The following is a 19,360-nucleotide window of genomic DNA, read 5'->3' as shown; positions in this document are numbered from 1 at the left end:
ACAGGTTTCTGGAAGACCTGTGGCCTGTCTATAACCGTGATTTGGAAACAACCTTGAAGTGCTGGAGATAGCCCAGATGGTGCGTAGCGGACAAGGCCAACAGGTTACGCAGCAGCTCCCTAATCCCTGCACAGGGAATGCAGGAAAGCACGGCCAGCCACGAGGTGATCCCCTCCATACAGTGCTGGCGAGACCACAACCATGGCCGTCTTCAGCGCCCATAACTTAAGTAGCTGCCGAGGCCTGACAAGTCCAGCGAGATGATTTACGGTCGCGCTGCCTAGCACACCCAGGGGAGGCCTGAGGGGAGGCTTGTGCCGGAGCCAGAGCAGATGTTTTCTGTAATTTCTGATTTGCAGACCACCACAATTTTCCAGGGGAGCTGCAAACCCAGGACAGCGGCTGTTGAGCTCATAGGCTTGCTTTGTTTAATTACCATTCACGGACTGTTTAACGGGGGCCTAGAGACGCCAGGAACCACCAAGAGCCAGAGATTGGCTACCACCGAATGCCTCTGCAGGAAGAAGGTATGTAAATCCTTTATTTAGCATAGCTAAGGAAAAAGAATAATATTTTATGTGTGTAATTGGGCACTGAAGAGGGAGACTGAGGGGTCTGGTGGGCTTGCTGTCACCTGAAGCTCTTCGGTCTTGCCTTTGAATCTGGACGGCCAGGCCTGCTGCCCCCACTGGTGTTATTTGTGCTGTGGGGGATCCTGCAGGACCCCAGAACATCTGTGCTTTGGACCAGTTGCCTGCAGGTCTTCAAGTTAAAGCCTTTTAGGTAGAGTGTCTCCCCTAGTCCTTTTACACTGAAAATTCCCAGAAAGCAACAGGTCAAATTTTACCTCTTTTATTTATTTATTTTCACTTCATGCACCTTTCCACATTGTCTTCATCTCTTGGTCTATCAATTTTAATGGTCAGTGTCTTAAATATCTTGTTTCTCAGCAGACCCTGGTCTTTGGGGACGAGTTAATTGTCTTACATTCAACCTGCCCAGTACGCAGGTCCCTCTGCTTCCCTCCCAGGCTCTTGTGGTCTCTGCTGGTCTCCTTCCACCAGGTGTGGATGATGGGTGGACTTCACCTCAGATTTAACTAATGGAGACAGGGAGAGGGAAGGGAAGGGTTCAAGTGTGAGCTTAGCCTTCATGAAACACCAGAGGATCCATGTGGTAAAGAAACTAATAAATACCTCCATACAGGTTGGATTTGGGGCCAAGCTGGCACCTTCTTAGGTGCTATCAGCAGCTGGGCACAGATGAGTAGGAAACGGATTTGCTTGTGTGCATGAACAACGGGTCTTCCTCAGTGCATGTCACAGCCTAATGGAGGCTGGGTTTTGGCCTCTTTTCTTGTGAGCGCACAGGCCACCGGCAGCGCTCCCTGGGCAGTAATGCATCTTACAGCTGAATTTCTTTGATAGTTGTCCCTCTAAAAACATGCTTTCCAGTCACGCTGCTGCTCTGTGCAGGTAGACACGTCTCCTTGCTTTCCCATGCCCCCTCTAAACCTGCTGGCCATGTTCAGTCATATTTGGCCGTCCAGTGAAAGTGTTAGAGATAGGGTGTTCCTAGATGTGTAATGTTTAGGGATGCTTAGGGGGCATTCAGGGGATGTGCCAGAGTCCAGGGCTGCACCTAAGGTAGGTGTCTGCTTGCTTCTCTGCTCCAGAGACCGGCGTGTCCCACCTATGAGATACATCTCAGGGAGCATCACTTGCTCTCTAGAGGTGCCCATCTCTCCGCTGGCCCCAGAGCAACCTGCAGCAGGTTAGACACCTATTTTCCAGACAGTTAAATTGATGACAGATGAATTTTACTACTGCCTTTAATTCAGACGGTTAAACCCTGAAACCCGCTCTCAGCAGATGTGGTTTTCCCTGGTGGACGAAATCACTCCTGAGCTGTCTGGTGAGATGCTGTGGCCAAGCAGCCCATAGCAGCCGTGGCCAGCCCATGTTTCTGAGTGGCAAGAGGGCTCCCTCGCAGCACAGCAACACACCCACCCACATGGATGCCCATGAGTACTTCCAGCTCTGCTGCCAGCACTTCGAGGTGAGTTTGCAGGCAGCTGGGAGCAGTGGGCTTGGTCCAGGCTTGCGTCCCTGCCACAAAACCAGGCTGCGGCTCAGGAGGCAGGCTCCTCAGCCTCCAGCTTGCCCTCAGGTGGGGACAATTTGCCGGGCAAATAGCTGCGGAGAGCAGGCTCCAAAATGCCTTCTGCTTGCAGAGCCTTGTATTGCCCCAAGTGAATTGAAGCCGTTCTGCAGGGGAGGATGTTACAGTGCCTGAACTGAACGCTGTGAAAGGATTATATCCAAACATTGGAGGCTGTCAGAAAGCTGGCTGGGTACTGACAGGGGGGATGGTTGTGCAAAGCCCTTGCTGGTTTCCAACACTCAGAAATCTTCCTTGTGACGAGTGCTCTGGTAAGGAACTACATAAAAGTCCCAAAAATCAAAAAATATAAGTTATGAAACAAGGTGTTCAGGATCACAATGGAAACCTTGCAAACCTAGCCAAGAGGCATTTGCATGTAAAAGAGAATGAAAAAAAAAAAGAGAGAAAAAAAATGAAAAAAAATTGCAGCTTCTTTCAGCTGCAACCTAAACTTTGTGCTCAGTTAAATCTCCCCAGCCCTGGGCTGATCCCTGTAGCCCCTCCCGGGTTTTCAGTGCATCCAACAATGAAAGTGAAATCCAATCCCATCCAATTAGAGGAAAATGAATGGCTCATCTACAATAAATGGGCTCTGAATAACAATAAGCCAACAAGAGAGCAATGAACTGGAGACAGAGTACAATCTTCCTGAATGTTAATCGGCAACTAACTCCACAAGCTTCTTAGAGGTGGAAAGAATTGGAGGAAAATAGATTAGGGAGGCTTTAGAGCACATTGCCTTTTAACTGCTTAGGCCTCACTTTTTTTTTTTAACCTAAATACAAGAATGTTTCTGATGCTGCCTTTTGCAGGGAGGGTTGGGGGGCTCTGTTCTCGAAGTTAAATGTTTTCAGTTTACTTACAGTTTGGCACGGTAGGTCCTCCTGTCTAGCCCCTAGTGCTAGTTCATAGTTTCATTTATTTGAAAGTCGCTTTATAAAATGACAAAGTAAAAGGGTGTAAGCCTCTCAAAATATCTTCTGTAGATCTGAAGATTTGCAGACACCTCAGAGTGACACCTCACAGTGCTCCTTGCTGTGGAGAGCCCACATCTTACTGGCTTGCAATGAAATTTTTTTTTGATAATCATGAGGTTTTTGGCAGTCAGGACGTTTTAAATAATCCTAGTATCCATAATAACGTATATAGTTATAGATACACACAGGCTGTCCCTGCTTGCTCCTGAAGAAAACCATCAGGAAATCATGAGAGCAGTTGGCCTTCAGAAAGGGTAATGATCGGAGGAGAAGGTGCCATCACTAGCTTTGAAAAAGCCCTGGCAATGTGACAGCTGGCAGGGCGTGCTGTGATGCCCAAGTTTGCAGAGAGGCTGAAACGACATGCTCCCATCCACCCCGATGGGTTCTAAGGCCTGTGAGGGTGCTTAGTGTCCTGCACTTCTCTGCTCCTTCAGTGTCTGCCTACACAAGCTCTTCACGGTGGGTCTCCAAGGCAGGGGCACTACTAGCACCTGGCTTTTCTCTCTCTCTCACAGCTGAGCTCTCAGCTTTCATGTCCACGTTCAACCCGAAGCTCTGACTGAGTGCATCGGGGTGCAGTGCTGTGGAAGGAGGTAAGGTCAGCTCTGAGCTCCTGAAATAGGTGGCCCTGAGCAAACTGTCCTCTGTGCCTTCTCTCTCCTCCTGCCTTCCGCTCTCCTTTACTCACCTGTGTAGCTCCTCGGGTATGCAGAGACTGCAGTGTGGGGGCCTTTGGAGAGCTAACTGGTCCTCATCATGCATAAAACAAACAAAAAAAAAGGAATGGAGTAACTTCTAACTAAAATGCTACAAAAAAAAATAACTTCGTAATTTATTCCATCAGCAGGGGTTATTGATGCAAGTACGCTTCCTGTGTTGCATTCCCTATCACTAATTTCTTCCCAGAGGCAGCTCTAAGTTTGGTATCTCATGGCCAAATAAAGCTGGCAAATGTGTCTATAGAAAACCAAAGTACATTCTCTCTGTTTATTGCAAGATGGGAACGAAGAGAGGAGCCATATCCCCCCTTTCCCTCCACTAATTTGCTGTACAAGGAGAGGGGGGCACCTTGTATTCTTTCAGAGGAGTAAGAATTTGATAGGCGTATAGATAAGCTATTAAGTAATATACATGCAGAGCTAAAGGGGATTTGGAAGGGAGAATTATTCATTTGTTAAATTAAATAACAATTTGGTCTCGGCAGCATTAAAATAAATTTCCAAAGGCCATTGTTTGTTTGAACAAAGAGGGGAAAGGAGCTGTTAGGAGCAGTTTACACAGCTCAAATATGAGGGGCTGTGTGCGTTAATAAGACCAGCGCTGGTGCTCAGCATGTAGTACAGAAAAAACATTTGCTGTAGCAGGCTGGACACGCTCTGTCCAGCACTTGGGAACGCCACATCACACCCTGCCAAAGCTTAGCATCGAGAGCGAGGCATGCCAAGGGGAATTTCAAATTCCCCATGTATATTTTTTTCCTGAAAACTGACTTAGATTGTTGGAGCAGAACAAGGCAGCAGCAGCAGTACAGTACAAGTCCCAGGCTTTGACCATTTGGGGGCAAAATAATGTTCCTTTCCTTTCCAGCAGCCTCAAGGCACCATTGTCCTTCCCGCATCTTCCCTCATCCCCTCAGCAGTAATCATGGGGCGCTTACTGGAGCCTCCCACCTTGTTTGGTTTCTTGGCTTTGTTCGTCACTAAATGGGCAGCAGCAACTCTTTGGTTACTCTGGGATTTACAATGCAAGAGATTTGCTCTGCGTGTCCTGGGAAGAGGTAGGGCTGCTTTGCTCCCCAGATCAGGTGTGGTTTCGGATACAGACCAGGCCCAAGTGTCTTAAAAATATTTAAGATCTTCGCACTCTAGCCTTATTATGCAAGAACTTCATAGTTTTATGCTCATTTTATGATCAAAAAGGCAGCTGCACCAACTGGCTAAATTGTTGATGCAAAGGTTTATAAATCCAGATTCTGGTAACTTGATTTACCAGAAAATGGCACCATCTATGTTCTTCATGGTTTTGCCTGTGGAGACGGTGGTATTGCCCACACAGCAAGTTGCTACTCATTGTGGAGATAACAGTGAAGTGATGGGACGGGGTAAGGTGAATTTTTTTCAGTGAAAACCCAGTTTTCTGTGAGAATTTCAGAGTGAACATTTTGATTTAGAAGAGCAATATTCCATACAGACAAATTCACTTTTCATAGGTGTCCATCGCACTTTCATTTTTGGCAGATGGGGAGCCATTTCCACTTGTCCATTTGGCTACAATGCCTCCAAAGAACTGTGCGCTGAGGGCTGATGTCTCACCTTCTCCTGTGACAGACTGCCCCTCCATGAGGACCATTACGGGAGCTCCTGCGAGGTTCCTGCCCCTGCTCCACATGAGACATGCAAGAGATGGGCGACTTTCTCCTGGCCAGGAGAGCTTCCTCACTGAGAACCTCAACTATGGTGTTCATACATCAGCCCTGAGGTAACTTGACTTTAATTTGGGGACTTAAGGCTGCCCTTGAGCCTGAGCCTTGCACTTGGGCGTCCTCTCTCCCTCATCCTGGCTCCTGATCTCTCTGTGCCATCCAAGCTGGTAGGAAAGCACTTCAAGAACTTGCGTAAGGCATAAAGCTAAGTATTTTGGCTTGGGGTCCTGTATGTCACTCATGTCACTTACTGAGCTGATTATCCTTCTGTCCATGTGTGACCCAACCCTGGCTGCCCTCACCACATCCACATAAAATGCTTGAAAAGTCTCTTTTAAGTGCCTTCATCAACTGCACCCCTGTTTGGAAACTAAGAGCCAAAACCCTATCCCTTTAACCTTGTCCAGTCTTAGCCACTGTCTTTTATTTTTATCTTCCTTATGACAGACAGATTCACCCTGTCATATTTATTATTCGCAGCACTGCTCTGGTGCTCTTGCAGGGCTGCTTCCTCCAGAGCTGCTTGAACAAAGCTTCATTTGAGACTAGCTTTGGCGGTCCAAAGCTCCCTACAGGGATTTCTTCCATTTCTGAGAAAAAATCTGGCAAACTTTCACTTTTTTTTTTTTTGTCGTGGCGTCTGTGAGTGGTTGGCTTCTTCAATTGAACTCCCCTGGTGGTGATGAATTCACAGTGCTGGGGGTTGTGCTGGTGGGATGCGCAGTGCCCAGCCCTCTGTGAATAACCCGTTCCCACATGAGAAGGGAAAAGTCAGGGAGTGAATGAGTTGGGTCCTGCAGGCCTCTATCAGACACCTTTCTTTGGGGAGGTTTTACAGATGTTGCAAAATTTGTTAGTTGATAAAGCACGGTTAACTCCTGCTATGTTCATCTCTACTTTTGCTCCCCTCCCCATGCGTCTACTATCTGAGAAACTGTGCTAGGGGAGAACGTGTTGTAAAGAAGTGCCTTCGTTAGGTAAAAATTGTGCCCAGGTAGTTCTTGAAGGGGAAGGTTGCTCAGATGACTTCTACAATCATTGGTGTGGACATCTTTACTGACTCCAGTGGTATTAGTTGTCTGAAAGGGAATGCTTACTGAGAAGGACTTTGTCTATTAAGTAATACTTTGAAAGACAAGCACCTATTTTAGGAGAATACCTAGGCTGGATGGAGACTTGTTCCGGTGGTTCTGAGCTCTGTCATAGGCACGGGGCCAAAAGCCTCCTCAGGACACATAATGTTGCCCTACCAGTTGTACTTGTCATGGCACCTATGGCCAGGGTAAGGCAGCATTTAACACTGCTTTTAACACCTTGCTGCAATCAGCCTGCTTTTATTTGAGTGATCAGTTATATTGTCAGTGACATGCGTAGATTTGCATCTCATACAGGTGCTCAGCTCTCTGCCCAGCATCTACACCCAGCACGTGCATTTCACTGCCAAAATTCAGGAGCTACAGTAATTCTGTACCACTCCACAGCACCACCATCAGCACAAAGCCCAGGATCAGACCCACGTTTACTACCATGCAGCCTTCACCTGCACTGAACTCTGAATATGTCTGTATTAGCTGTAGCACTGCAGGAAGAATGGGCTCAGGTAATCAGGCACGTCTCTACTTGGCTCAACTTGCTCCAAAAGGCAGATTTGAGAATATCTTTGCACTAGAGTAGCCAGGATTTAGTCTGCAAGCTCTCACTGCATCCTCCATCAGTTTGAGGGGTCTCAGGCCTGCCCCATCCTTAGAAGCTGCCAGTGTGGCATAGCTCACTTTTTTCGCCATCCCATCTCTCAGATGTCCTTATGAACCAGGATGCAGCAGAGCTTGGTGGGGTCTGCACGAGGAAGTTGTCTCCCCCTGTGGATGGGAACCCAACTGATTTTATGAGGCAGTTTTCTGACCTCACTGCAATGGTAATTTTTTATTTCCAGTACTGAAATTTGTTTTGAATCTAAAATTCAAGCCAGAGTGTGATGAGCACACACACAGAGGATATCAATTGAAAAAGAAGCCACTGAGCAATAGTAAACAGATCTGCCCATGTTACCCATCTCTCTGGTTTTATCATCTGGAGAGCAAACAATAAAAACAAAGAAACAAAAAAGGCTTTCTACATTGAAACATCCCCCCAGAACTAGACATCCCTTAAAGATTTTTCTGGGGGAGGGGAAGAGTGACTCTTTAGGCAATACACCCTTGTTTGTTTTTCATCAAAATAAAACTTTGGTTGATAGAAAGGGGCTAAACTAACAGTCTTGGGTTAAAAAGTTAAAAAATGCAGGGGGAAATGTCTAAAACACTAAGGTTTAAACCCAACTCACCTTTTGGCAATTCTAGCAGAGGTATGTTGTTTTGGAAACACTGTCAAAATGAAAGTGATCTCAAAGTTTGCTATAGGAAAATGGATGCCATTTTAGTGGGTCTAGCAAAAAATCCTCATAGTTTTTAAAGAGAGAGAGGAACAGACAGCCAGTCCCTGGAGACGTACAGGGCTCCAATTTGGCAAGACTCACCAGGTAATCCTTTTTCAGCAGAGGCTTGCAGGCAAACTATCAAGCCAATTCAGGAATAATAGAAACATTAATTATAGGCTTTCTCTCACTACAGAAAACATGCATTTTAATGCCTCTTCGGGGATTTATCATACATGAGAATACGGTTTATTTTTTACCACTCTTGCTCTTTTACTTATGAAATACTGGAGTTTCCCGAATATGATGCTCCACTCTGAAAGACTAAGTCCTTAGCTGGTAGAAAACAGGACAGCACAGCTGATTCCCTCTGCAGCTATACCGATTTGCACCAGCTGAGGATCAGCTCCATTACATTACCTAGGCACAGAGTGGGGCTGCTTTAAATCTTTATTCTCGTTTGATTTCAGTTTCAAAAATTAAACTGTCTTACAAAGTGAATGTTTACAATTGAGTCCAAACCCATTACACTGAAACTATTTGATTGTAAGCAGGTTAGATCAGCTTTCTTGTGATAACAGCTTCTGATATTGGTGTCTTTCTTGTGCAGGCTTAAAACTTTGCTTGCAAAATCGCCTCGTATTCCTTTGAACTCCCTTGGGAGATTAAAAAAAAACAACAAAAAACACTCCAGTTAACACTCCCTCATTTCATTTTTAAAGGTCATGCTCAGAGCTGGCAGTTGTTATAGGAGCTGTCCTCTGTAAAGAAAAGTCTTAACTAGCCAGGCACAGACTTAACCTCCCCATCGAAAAACTAACATTGTCACTAGGATATGGAGAAACCATGGTGAAGAACTAGCAACAGCTAGACCACGGCAGAATGAGCAGTCGGCATCTGCTCGGTGGGCCTTTATCATGCAGTGTTGTATGTACGGTTCAAAATGCACAGGACGATTGTTGAAATGATGTAGACAAATTGACTCAAATTAGTTTAGCATGGGCCATGCAAAGTTTAAGCTTGTTGAGCCCAGACACATAGCAACAGCCACCGCACTTGGGGCGACCGTACGATAGAAGCACTCGCAGAGAAGCACGACGCCAGCCCACGTTCGCGGGGTTTGCTTTTGTGCCTGCTTGCTCCTTTTCTTTTCATTTTGCCCAGCTCTAGAAAGTCTTGGCAGAAGCAGTCCCTGCTGAAGACTACACTGGCACTGATAATTTTATAGAAGTACTTGTGAGCTTTAATGTCATTTTATACTTCCTTAATCTTTTGACTGTTACTTAATGACAAACAAATCCCCAAAGAACTGAGGGGGGGAAAAAAGAAAAAAAAAAAGATTAAAAGGATTTTGAGATTGTGTTCTCTGCTTTCAGTCAAACTGTCCCAAATCCTGCCAACACAATTCTCCAGTGCCCTATGACACCCCTCCCCAGACCACCAGGAGTGAGTTTCTTATTGTATTTACAGTAATCTAATTACAACAGTTCTTCAATTCACAGCCAGCTTTGGTATACAGACTTTAGCAAGAACTCTCCTCTCGGTGCAGATTGCAAACCTTAATCTTTTAAACTAACACACTCACAGGAACCCCCCCCAAAAAAAGTTCTGAGATGCCTGTGCAAGCTAAGATGTGTCCAACCCCCCAGCTCCCTCCGATACTTCTCTCGTCTTTGTGTTAGGTTTTCTTTTGTGCCAATTTACTGCCTAAAAGTAATGCTAGAGTTCCTGAGAGATAATATTCTGTAAGCTTATCAAATGGTGATCAAAGCAGGTTGCCTGCCAGAAAATTTCTTTTTTTAAAAAAAGATGTCTGTCTAAATGTGTGTAATTCCCTTAAAAATTTGTAAATGCCTGTTTTTATTTCTGTAGTAGAAGCAGCAGCTAAGTAGAGGAAATAAAGACAACATTTTCCTTAAAAGTGAAATACATTCACAGCTTAAAATCATCATTGCCCCAAATCATTTGATACAAGCCTTAAAGCTGATTAACTTTATTTAGAAGATTTGTATGACAAATATAGATGGAGCTAATACATAATAAAAATGTCAAGAAAATGAATACAGAAAAGATTGTTTTATATGAAGGAAAATATAAAACAAAGCAGAATCTGCAACGAATTATCAAATCCAGGCACTCTGTGTGTGTCATTACAGCCATCTAGCTATATGGAGAAGTATTGCACTCTTCAGCTTCATTTCTGTCACAGGTTTTCCATGTAAAGCTTTTAAAATAATATTGGGTTTACCAATACACATCTTCTGGAAGTTTGAGGGAGCTTTTCTCTTCCTCCAGTCCATCATTTGACTCTCTGAGCTGTTCTCATGTAAAGTTGAATCTTCAAGATAGTAAAATCTTTACTCCCAAAGACATCAAAAATAATTTAGGCCCAATATCACTTTAAAACTTGGGTCTCCCCTATTTCTGTGTCTTTCAGAAGATGTACATAAGGCAAATATGTTTATAGTCGTATTTCATTTGAGAGTATTTCAAATCCTCAGCATGGCTTTTCGTATCTGTTGATACCTGTGAAGCTCATCAATCATTTTGTCTTCAAGTATGCACCAACATTCTTTGTCACATCAGAAATGTTTTCAAACTTAATTCCCACTGTTAGGATTCATTGTAATGCAAGCTGAACTGAGCTGGACACTCAAACCTACTGTTTCCCTCGAACCTTGAAAAACTGGGAGCATACTAAGTGCCTTTTCTGGTCTCACATTTACACCTGAAAAATTATTTCTAATGGACCTTCACGCTGTTTCCCTCTGAGCAAACTGGCCATAGCAACTCAATAAATGAAGCAATTCTCATTTAGTTTGTAAAATCGTGTGGTTCCTAGATAATGAATGTGCCTTGCTCAGGCTGAACAGACTAGAATAGGAAATGGCTTTGAACAGGTCAAATGAAAGAGTAAGAGACAGCAGCTGCTTGGAAACCTCCCAACTTTCATCAAAGTGTTGCGGAAATGACAGGCTGTATGTAGCAGTTTATTTCTGTGAGATCTAATTTAAATTTTAATCTCTGGGATAACATATCTAATCCTTACAGTCCAGTAGTTTATCAGATTGTATAGCCTACAGGAAATGCTCCTACCCTTATGAAAACAAAGTTCTTCATCGATTTGGAAGCCATTCTTGTGAGATACTCAGTCTCCCCTAATAAAAGGAAAAGGGACTGTGTTGCTGCAAAGGAAGGTGTGGAGCAGGGAAGCCTGCAGTGTACGAATGCCATCTGCTGGCTCCATTAAAAAATATGAGCCTCCAGCAACTGCTGCTGCCGTGTTTGATGACGGATGTGGAGGGCCAGACCTCGTTCCATGTATTGGCATGAGCCAGTCACATTACCTCACATTTAACTGCATGTAAATAGAAGAAGAATCAGACTGAGATTGTATGAGCTATACCTGCCTTAATGTGTCTGTCTGTGCTCAAGCATTAGGTTTGTTTAATGCTTTATGTCATCAGGGCTTAGTTAGATTAGAGGGGGAAAAAAAAAAGGCATCTGTGGTTACAGTTGGGAAGTGCTTTTGCTGGATACCATGCTTAGATGCAGTAATCCTCACGTAGGTTTATTCCCATTAGGCTATTGTTTTAGCTGACACATGCCACGCTGCACAGAAAGGGCTCTGCACCACAAAGCCAGCTTTACCCTAGGAGATTGAATCTCTCTGGGTCCTCTCTCTCCAGGAAGCAGAGATAGATGGGGTTTGTCCATTGGGCTGCTCTGGGGCCCATTCCTTTGTGTGCTTAAATGCTACGCAGTACTGAGACACACCTTGTGTGATTTTGAAGTCCAAAATACCTGGAGGACTGGGAGTACACGGCCTGACAGAGCAGTGGTTTTATAGCCAAGGGTGCATGGCACTCCCTGAGGTGTGGGAAGAAGGCAGCTGAGGATGTGAAGTCTGCTGGGAGAGGATTTAAGCCAAAGTTAGTGCAGCTGACACCCTTGTCTGTGAGGAGTGCACCCTGTGGTGAACTATCCTGGCAAGCGCACCTGGGAGAAACAAGCTCTCTTTTTTTCAGGGCAACAAACTGGCTTACTCCAGGAGGATCCTGCAGTGGAGAAGATGCCCAGGAGGGCCTGGGGGTGAAACAGAGCAACCCAATTGGGTGTAGAGGAACCACACCTGCACAGGAGCACGTACAGCTTGTACAGACTACAGGGATCAGCCTCTGTGAGTACACCATAGGGTTAAAAGTGCAAAGAACAACAGCAAAAATGTGTTTTTAAGTAAACTATAGTCTACATAATAGCCCAGAGTCCAATCATTTGCAGTGGTTAAATTATTACTAATTTTATAAATATTTTATGAGTACTTCAGAGTCTTTCTTTTCCGCACACTCCTGTAGAAATTGATCATTTGGCCTGGAACATGATTGTAAAAGGCAGCCAATTCCTGAATAGAGTCAAGCCTATTCCTTGTATGAGTGCTGACAGAGACCTGCAACTCATGTCTGCCAGAAAAGCTGACAGGAGATGGACCCAAGCTGTCCTCTCATCTCTTTTTTTGAGACCAGAAGGGTAGCTGCTGCTTTGGGGCTTTCCAGCTCACATCCAAAGTCTGTGAGGAAACATCAGGCTACACCTGGAGAGAGGGCCCTTTGTCTCAGCAGTGCAAGACCCAGCCTTACAACATTTGACATGGGCCTCCAAATTCAGAGGATATAAAAATAGCAACTGTTGAGTGGGTTTAACTTTCCTTTACTTGCCTTCTCGCTCCTGAGCTGTTAGGATTTATAGACAGTCCTTTTTCTCTCCACAACATTGCTCCAGACACATGGTACGATGTCAGCACTGGCCAGGGGAAACAATTTTATCTGTGGTGGGACTGATTCAGGTGCTTTTGCTTAGAAATATTAGGGCATATTTAGAGAGTATGCTTGAAGTTTATAAAGAAAATCACCATATTTTCATTTTATAGTCAATGAGTAGTCAGAACTTTCCCTTTTTATGTTTGATTCTCTTGGGTATATCTATTAATGAATGATGCCATCTCCCTCACACTCCCTATCCCTGGAATGAATGGTGAATATGACGCACTGTTTTTCCAAGGATGATACATTCTTGTGAGGCTCTCACCTGTTCCACAATCCTACTCAGAAAAAGTTCGTTCTTTCTTTTTTTTTCTTTTTTTTTTTTTAAAGTCTAGGTGCCTCTTGTTCAGAAATCACTCGCACTCAAGCAAGCTGAGAAGGCTGTCATTATTTAGTGTTTGAACTCTAAAACATGGCCGGGGCCAACCATGTAGCTAACAACGAGAAGCAGTTAATGACAGGTCAGTGATGGGATATGACTAATGAAGGGAGAAGGGTTGCAGAACTGCAAAGTTACTGAGTGCAGTGGGTGGCTGACAAAGGCTCTGTAAGCCCTTGTAACCCCAAGCATACAGCCACCTTTCTGCCTTCTGTGGTGGTTTTACCCAGCCGAGCCTCACCACAACTGCACTCTCACTCCCCCTCCTCAAAGGGAAAGGGGAGAATATATGATGAGAGGGGCTCAAAGGTTGAGATAAGGACAGGGAGATCACTCAACAATTGTTGTCACGGGCAAAACAGACTCAGTATAGGGAGATTAATATAATTTAATACCTATTACTAACAGGCCAGAGCAGTGAGAAACTAAAAGCAAACTAAAAACACCTTCCCCCCATCCCACCCTCTTCTATGTCCTCCTCCTGAGCAGTGCAGGGGAATGGGGGCTGCGGTCAGTCCCTGAGGCTTCGTCTCCGCCGCGCCTTCACGGTCCCTCTCTGCCCGTGCTCCCTGTGGGCTCCTTCCCACGGGATGCCGTCCTTCCCGAACTGAGCCTGCGGGGGCTGCCCACAGGCAGCAGCTCTTCAAGAACAGCTCCCACACGGCTCCGTACCACGGGGTCCATCCCCCAGGAGCAAACTGCTCCAGCACGGGTCCCCCACGGGCAGCAGCTCCCCCCAGGCCCCCTGCTCCTGCGTGGGCTCCTCTCCACGGGCTGCAGCTCCGGCCCGGGGCCTGCTCCTGCGGGGGCTCTCCATGGGCCGCAGCCTCCTCCAGGCCACATCCACCTGCTCCACCGGGGGCTCCTCCACGGGCTGCAGCGTGGAGATCTGCAGCACAGCAAGAATCTCCATATCACCCATGGCTGACCCTTGCAAAGCCCCAGCTCCCGCCCCAAGAGCACAGGCTGACCACATACACCACCTCCTGCACCCAACCACCGTCTACTTCACAGGATGTCAGAGCTGTACTGGGATGTCCCCTAAGCAAGGACAGCAATCCCATCAGTTCTTTCCTGTAAAGGAGTTCTGCATCTCCTACAAACTGTTAACTGCATTACAGGAGAGAATCAGTGCTATGAAATACAAGCGATGCATTGTACCATCCTCATCATCACTGTTATTTATACTTTTATTGAAGAGAAAAAGGTATTGAAGAAAGTGTGGGGTTTGATTAGAAAATGGGGAAAAGGAAGGAAACTGTATTCCACATGGAGAAGAAAAATACAAAACCACTGTGCAGAATTTAGATCTAATCATGTATGAGACTGCATTTAACAGTGTTCATAGGTTTGTTTCCAGGATTTGTGAAACCAAAGGACTTCCCTTACTTCTGAGTGTTTCTTTCATTTCAGTGTACCAGCTGTATGCATGGAGCAACCAAGCAGAGATCAGACACAGAAATCCATAGGGTTATACAGTATTCACTTCTTAGCAGTGCCAGTATTATCTTATTTCCTATTCGAAGTATGTGGTTTGTAGTTCAGAACTGAAACGTTTTTGAGTACTCCCATGCTTAGTGTGTGTGTGTGTTTTGTTTGCTTGGTTGGTTTTTGATCGGAATAAACAAATCAACAACAGAAAGAGTCTCTGGTGTGTTGCTACTGCAATACGCACACCTTGAAGATCGGTGGCAATCAGCATTGTCTTTCCTGATTAATAGCTAGTGATAACCAGACCATTTACTAGACATTCAGACAGATCATTGGGTTGTCCACCTCTGGAAGGAACGACGAGAACATGAAATCACTTGCTTATCTGTGGTAGTTAAATAGCTGTAACAAACTGTGGAGATACCTACCTGATTTTCCAGGTGCTTGGGTGTCTCATCAGTCTACTGGGAAGAATAAGGAAGCAGAGCAGGGAGCTGAATGTTTAATCAAACTGACGGAAGGTACATACTGAGCTCTGCAGAGACTCTGTGGGAGACAAAAGCAAGAAAAAAAAAGTGCTCAGTGCCCTTGCAGGCCTGGGTTCTGTCTTTGCTTCATTTGTAACCTCGAAAGCATGGAAGGCACTCTTGCTGTGTAGATCTGTAAATCTGGTAATGTTAATGTTTTATTTCATAACACGAATGGATGCATGCTGGAGAGAGACTTGACAAGCTGACTTTGTGCTTAGCACAGCTTGTTATTTTAAATGTCAGTATTTTGGGAGAGGTTCCCGTGCCAGCAATTTCCTTAGAGGCTTGAAGGTACGAAAGTGGGCGAGCACACACCCAATCCTTAACTCAGTCAACCTTCCACCTTTATAAAACACAGCAAAAAGCTTATGCATACACACTAATAAGTAGAGCACACAGCTGGGAAACAGCAAGAAGGAGTTTTTATTTAAAACAGGATTTAAAAAAAAAAAAAAGTTGTCACAGAAGAGTTGCTGCACGGCTGTGCAGCACACCACACCTAGGAGACTAAACAGCAATGTCACCATCTAGACTTATTTATTCAAGGCAGGGACCTGACCTTTCCAGGCTCATTTGTTTCAGCAAACTTTGCTCGTGCTACTTATGACTGCTCATATTCATAAGAGTTGAAAGATTGGAACACCAAATAATTGCTGATAATGTAAAAAATGTGCGATAGTAGGAACAATACTGTTTCCTATTATAATTACCTTTTTTTCTTTAAGAGCATAAATTAATTTGTACTCTGAGAAATTACTTCAATTACTTTGATCATTTTCCTATCAAAGGTACACTTCTAAATTGCCCACTGTACTTTCACAGATATGAAGCTTTTCTGTGATCTTTGCAAGAAATCTTAATGAACAGATTAAACAGGGTACTATAGTTCTGTTAAGTGCTGTTGAAATTATTTTGTTCCAGGTTTGTCAATGTCCTCCCAAGCATTCTCTCAGTTATACAGAGGAAATGCTACTCTGCAGGTTGAGCAACAGACACAGATTGCTTCAGGGATTGTGTGGCTTCAGTCTTGTCACTTAACCCCAAAATGACACCGTGCCCCGACCTATAAAATGAGACAATGAAATCAATTCACCTTTGTAAACACTAGGGCACCACAATAGCAGGTTAAATAGCAGTATGTAAATTTAAAATATTAATTAAGCTGACGCCAAGCACCAAGTAATCAACTTGAAACAAGCTCATTAAAAGCTCTGTGCTGGAACTAGTTGTTTAATGGCTCAGTAATGAGATGACTGTACGTTCTGCAAAATTGTGGTTCTTGATAATTTTTTTAAAGTATATAATCATATTGTGAGAATGGCTTGAACTTGAGTCTACATGTAACAAAAAAGATACCTCCAAACAGTTTATCGCCTCAGACTCAGAAATGCACTCTTGCTTGTTCCCAATTTGTATTAGTATAAATCTGAAGTCAGCTGTGTTATAAAAAACAATGAGAATACTTAGGCTTTTATGTTGGTATCCAGCACTGTAGTGGTACTTCAGTAGTATGTGTGATCTGTTACTTTCTGGGCCATCATCAAAACCGTACAAGCAGTGCATACCTCTGACTTTCTTTCCGTACACACTGCAGTCACCCGGTACTCATGGCAGGCACTTTCATTTTCTGCGAGACAAGATGCATCTGCAGGTAAGACATCACACTTAAGTAAGCACGTCTCCTCACATGCAACGAGGACATTATATATGTTTGAGTGGTGTGTGCTGGTCTTTAGTCCAGTCTGTTTCTGTTAGTAAGATAGTGTTGGCAGCTGGCCTCACCATTCCCACTGTAACAAATCTTGGATATTAACCTTCCTTCCTCCCTTCCTTCCTTCATCCATCATAAATCCATCCATACCTATGTTATCTACTCAGGGAACTCATTTTTAAATCTAAAGGTGGATTTATATTTCCAGTCTGCAAATGCACAATTCTTGCCTAATCTTTCTCTACACCACAGGCACAGATCTGCAATAGGGATGTATTCACATCCGTGGCAAACAAGTTAGGAACTGGCTCCCCATACAGTCCATCTTTGGCCTTCACATATGGCTACTGTAGTTGACAGTCTCTAGATGAATCAAAACAGCAGAGGCAGAATCTCATGTGCTTTCTTCTTGTGCTCCTCATTCTGCTCTCCTGCTCAGCAAACAGTCCGCCCGGAGTTTGCTAGCCAGGCAAATGCCTACGGACATCGCCAGAACTAAGAGACCAATGCTCTCTCCACACCTTTGACTTTCCACATTGGCTACCAACAAGTGGAAAAAATGAAACTGCTGGGCACCACCATGAGGCCTAGAAGCTCAGGAAATGTAGTTCACATTTTAAATTAGCTCTGTACTGAAAGAGAACAATTCTTTCAGGACTGTTTCCTACATCTGCACTGAATCCAGCACAGCGAAATGCCAAGCCTGGCTGTAGTTCCCCACACACACTTCAGCAGTAGAAGTAACCATAGTCATAATAATGAGATGCAAAATGTACACATTTTTACCTTCCTTCAATTTTTTTCTGCATCTGTAATCATGGTGCATTCCTAAAAACCTATAATCTAAGTGAAGGAACCACTCCTCCATGCGGGAAAGACTGAATGTTGCATTTTTTTTTCCATTTTAAAATAGCTAAGAAGCTGCTTATATGCTATTTCTAGTGAAAGAAGGCTATTTATTTAAAGACCAAATAATACTAAAGAAGTCTACTGAATATATTAGCCGCAGACAATCTTTGAGAGGATTTATGAAGTTCAATGCATGAAAAGAGAAATGAGAGAAAAGAGTCACAGTGATGACACCTCTCCAGCCAAAACCTTTCTCTCAGCTTAGATGTTGGTTTAGAAAGTAACAGGGACGCTGCCCATTTGCTTTCTTTCTTGCGGAGACCGCAGTCTGAAGCGATGTGCATCAGTTACAGCACCTGCCCGTGAGCCCCCGCTGCCAGCAGCTGCGGTCTGACGGGGAAGTTCACGCCGTCTGCTTGCTCGGCAAAACACTTCACCCGCTCAAGCTCTTCTGTTCCACCCTATGTCTTTCAAAATTTGAGGAAGAGATTTTAATCTCCGCAGTCCCTTTCATTTTCAGTTACTAGCAGGCAAAATATATTTAGATGCTTCATGCTGTAAGGTTTATGGGTGATTAACTTTTATGACAGAGAAGATATTCGAGCGACGACACTTTCTCCTGCCACCAGGAATGCGAAGAGACAGGCCTGCGTTTGAAGCACAGCACCCACAGATAGCACTGCACACACCTGGGCCTTAAGGCAAGGGGTGAACAGCAGCAGTAAGAAAATCCCCTCTTCTGGAGGAACGAAAGAACAAAAGGTGGCAGGCGTCTGTCTGTTCCTGTCGGGGAGGTAAACACTGCGTGAGCTTGGAGATGCTGACCTGCCTCTCAGGTGGAAATCAAGATCATGGGATAGGACTTGCGTTTGTGTGTGTGTTACACCTTCAAAGAACACCAGTGATCTATGCCTCCTCTGTGCCTCGACCATCCTGAGAGACCCAAGGAACTACCCAGGCCCACAGCCTGGATTTCACTTGCTTTGTGCCGTGCTCACATCTTCACCTGCTCTGTGCTAAAATACAGACCAAGGTCTGTGTTCTTTCAGTGGGCCAGGAGTGCTGAGTCCCCGCCGGCAGGGTTGTTCTGGTGGGTCACATCGGTAACTCTTCCAGAGGTCCGATGAAGTGTGATGAGGAGTGTGCACACAGAGGACTGATATTTTCCAGCTTCATCTCATGCCTGCGATGCAACCCTCTGTGCTAATCCAGAGGTAAACCAGCAAAGCTGGGAGAGAAAGAGTCTGGAAAAGGCCTCTTTACACACATTTCTACAAAAACAGAGAGATCTGTGCTCCTCACTATTTTCCGTTCAGGAGCTGAGTCCACACAGGTTGTTATGATTTGGGGGTCTGAGGATTACCCTCCACACGTGCTGCTTTGCAGAGGCAGGTGCAAGAGAAGGGGGCAGCCAGGCATAGAGCGGGGCAGAGGAAGCAGGGGGGCTATTTTGACTACACAAGTCAAGTATCACGAAGCATTTCGCAGGGTACTTGGTGTTCCCGTGCGTCTGAGTTTCTAAACTCAAACCTTTGAAGTACCCAAACAAGGGAGTTTGGGTACTCTCCCTTGGCCATGCAACGTCCACTTGTCTAACGAACTGGAAAGGGGCTGTTCACCCCCAAAGACCGTTGGAGAACAGAAACGGTGGCGGGGTCGGTG

At 44.8% G+C, this 19,360-nt stretch overlaps 1 long non-coding RNA gene across 1 annotated transcript; it reads left to right on the top strand.

Annotated features, from left to right (window-relative positions):
• Positions 1-541: 541 nt before the first annotated feature.
• LOC136790862 (uncharacterized) lies at positions 542-13,739 on the top strand. Its single transcript, XR_010831644.1, has 3 exons — positions 542-3,736; positions 5,381-5,621; positions 12,007-13,739. It is a non-coding gene; the product is annotated as an uncharacterized lncRNA (long non-coding RNA).
• The last annotated feature ends 5,621 nt before the right edge of the window (positions 13,740-19,360 follow it).

Source organism: Anser cygnoides, chromosome 1, assembly GCF_040182565.1.
Source record: "Anser cygnoides isolate HZ-2024a breed goose chromosome 1, Taihu_goose_T2T_genome, whole genome shotgun sequence".
NCBI classification, from domain to species: Eukaryota; Metazoa; Chordata; class Aves; order Anseriformes; family Anatidae; genus Anser; species Anser cygnoides.
This window is presented reverse-complemented; position numbering and strand designations above follow the sequence as displayed.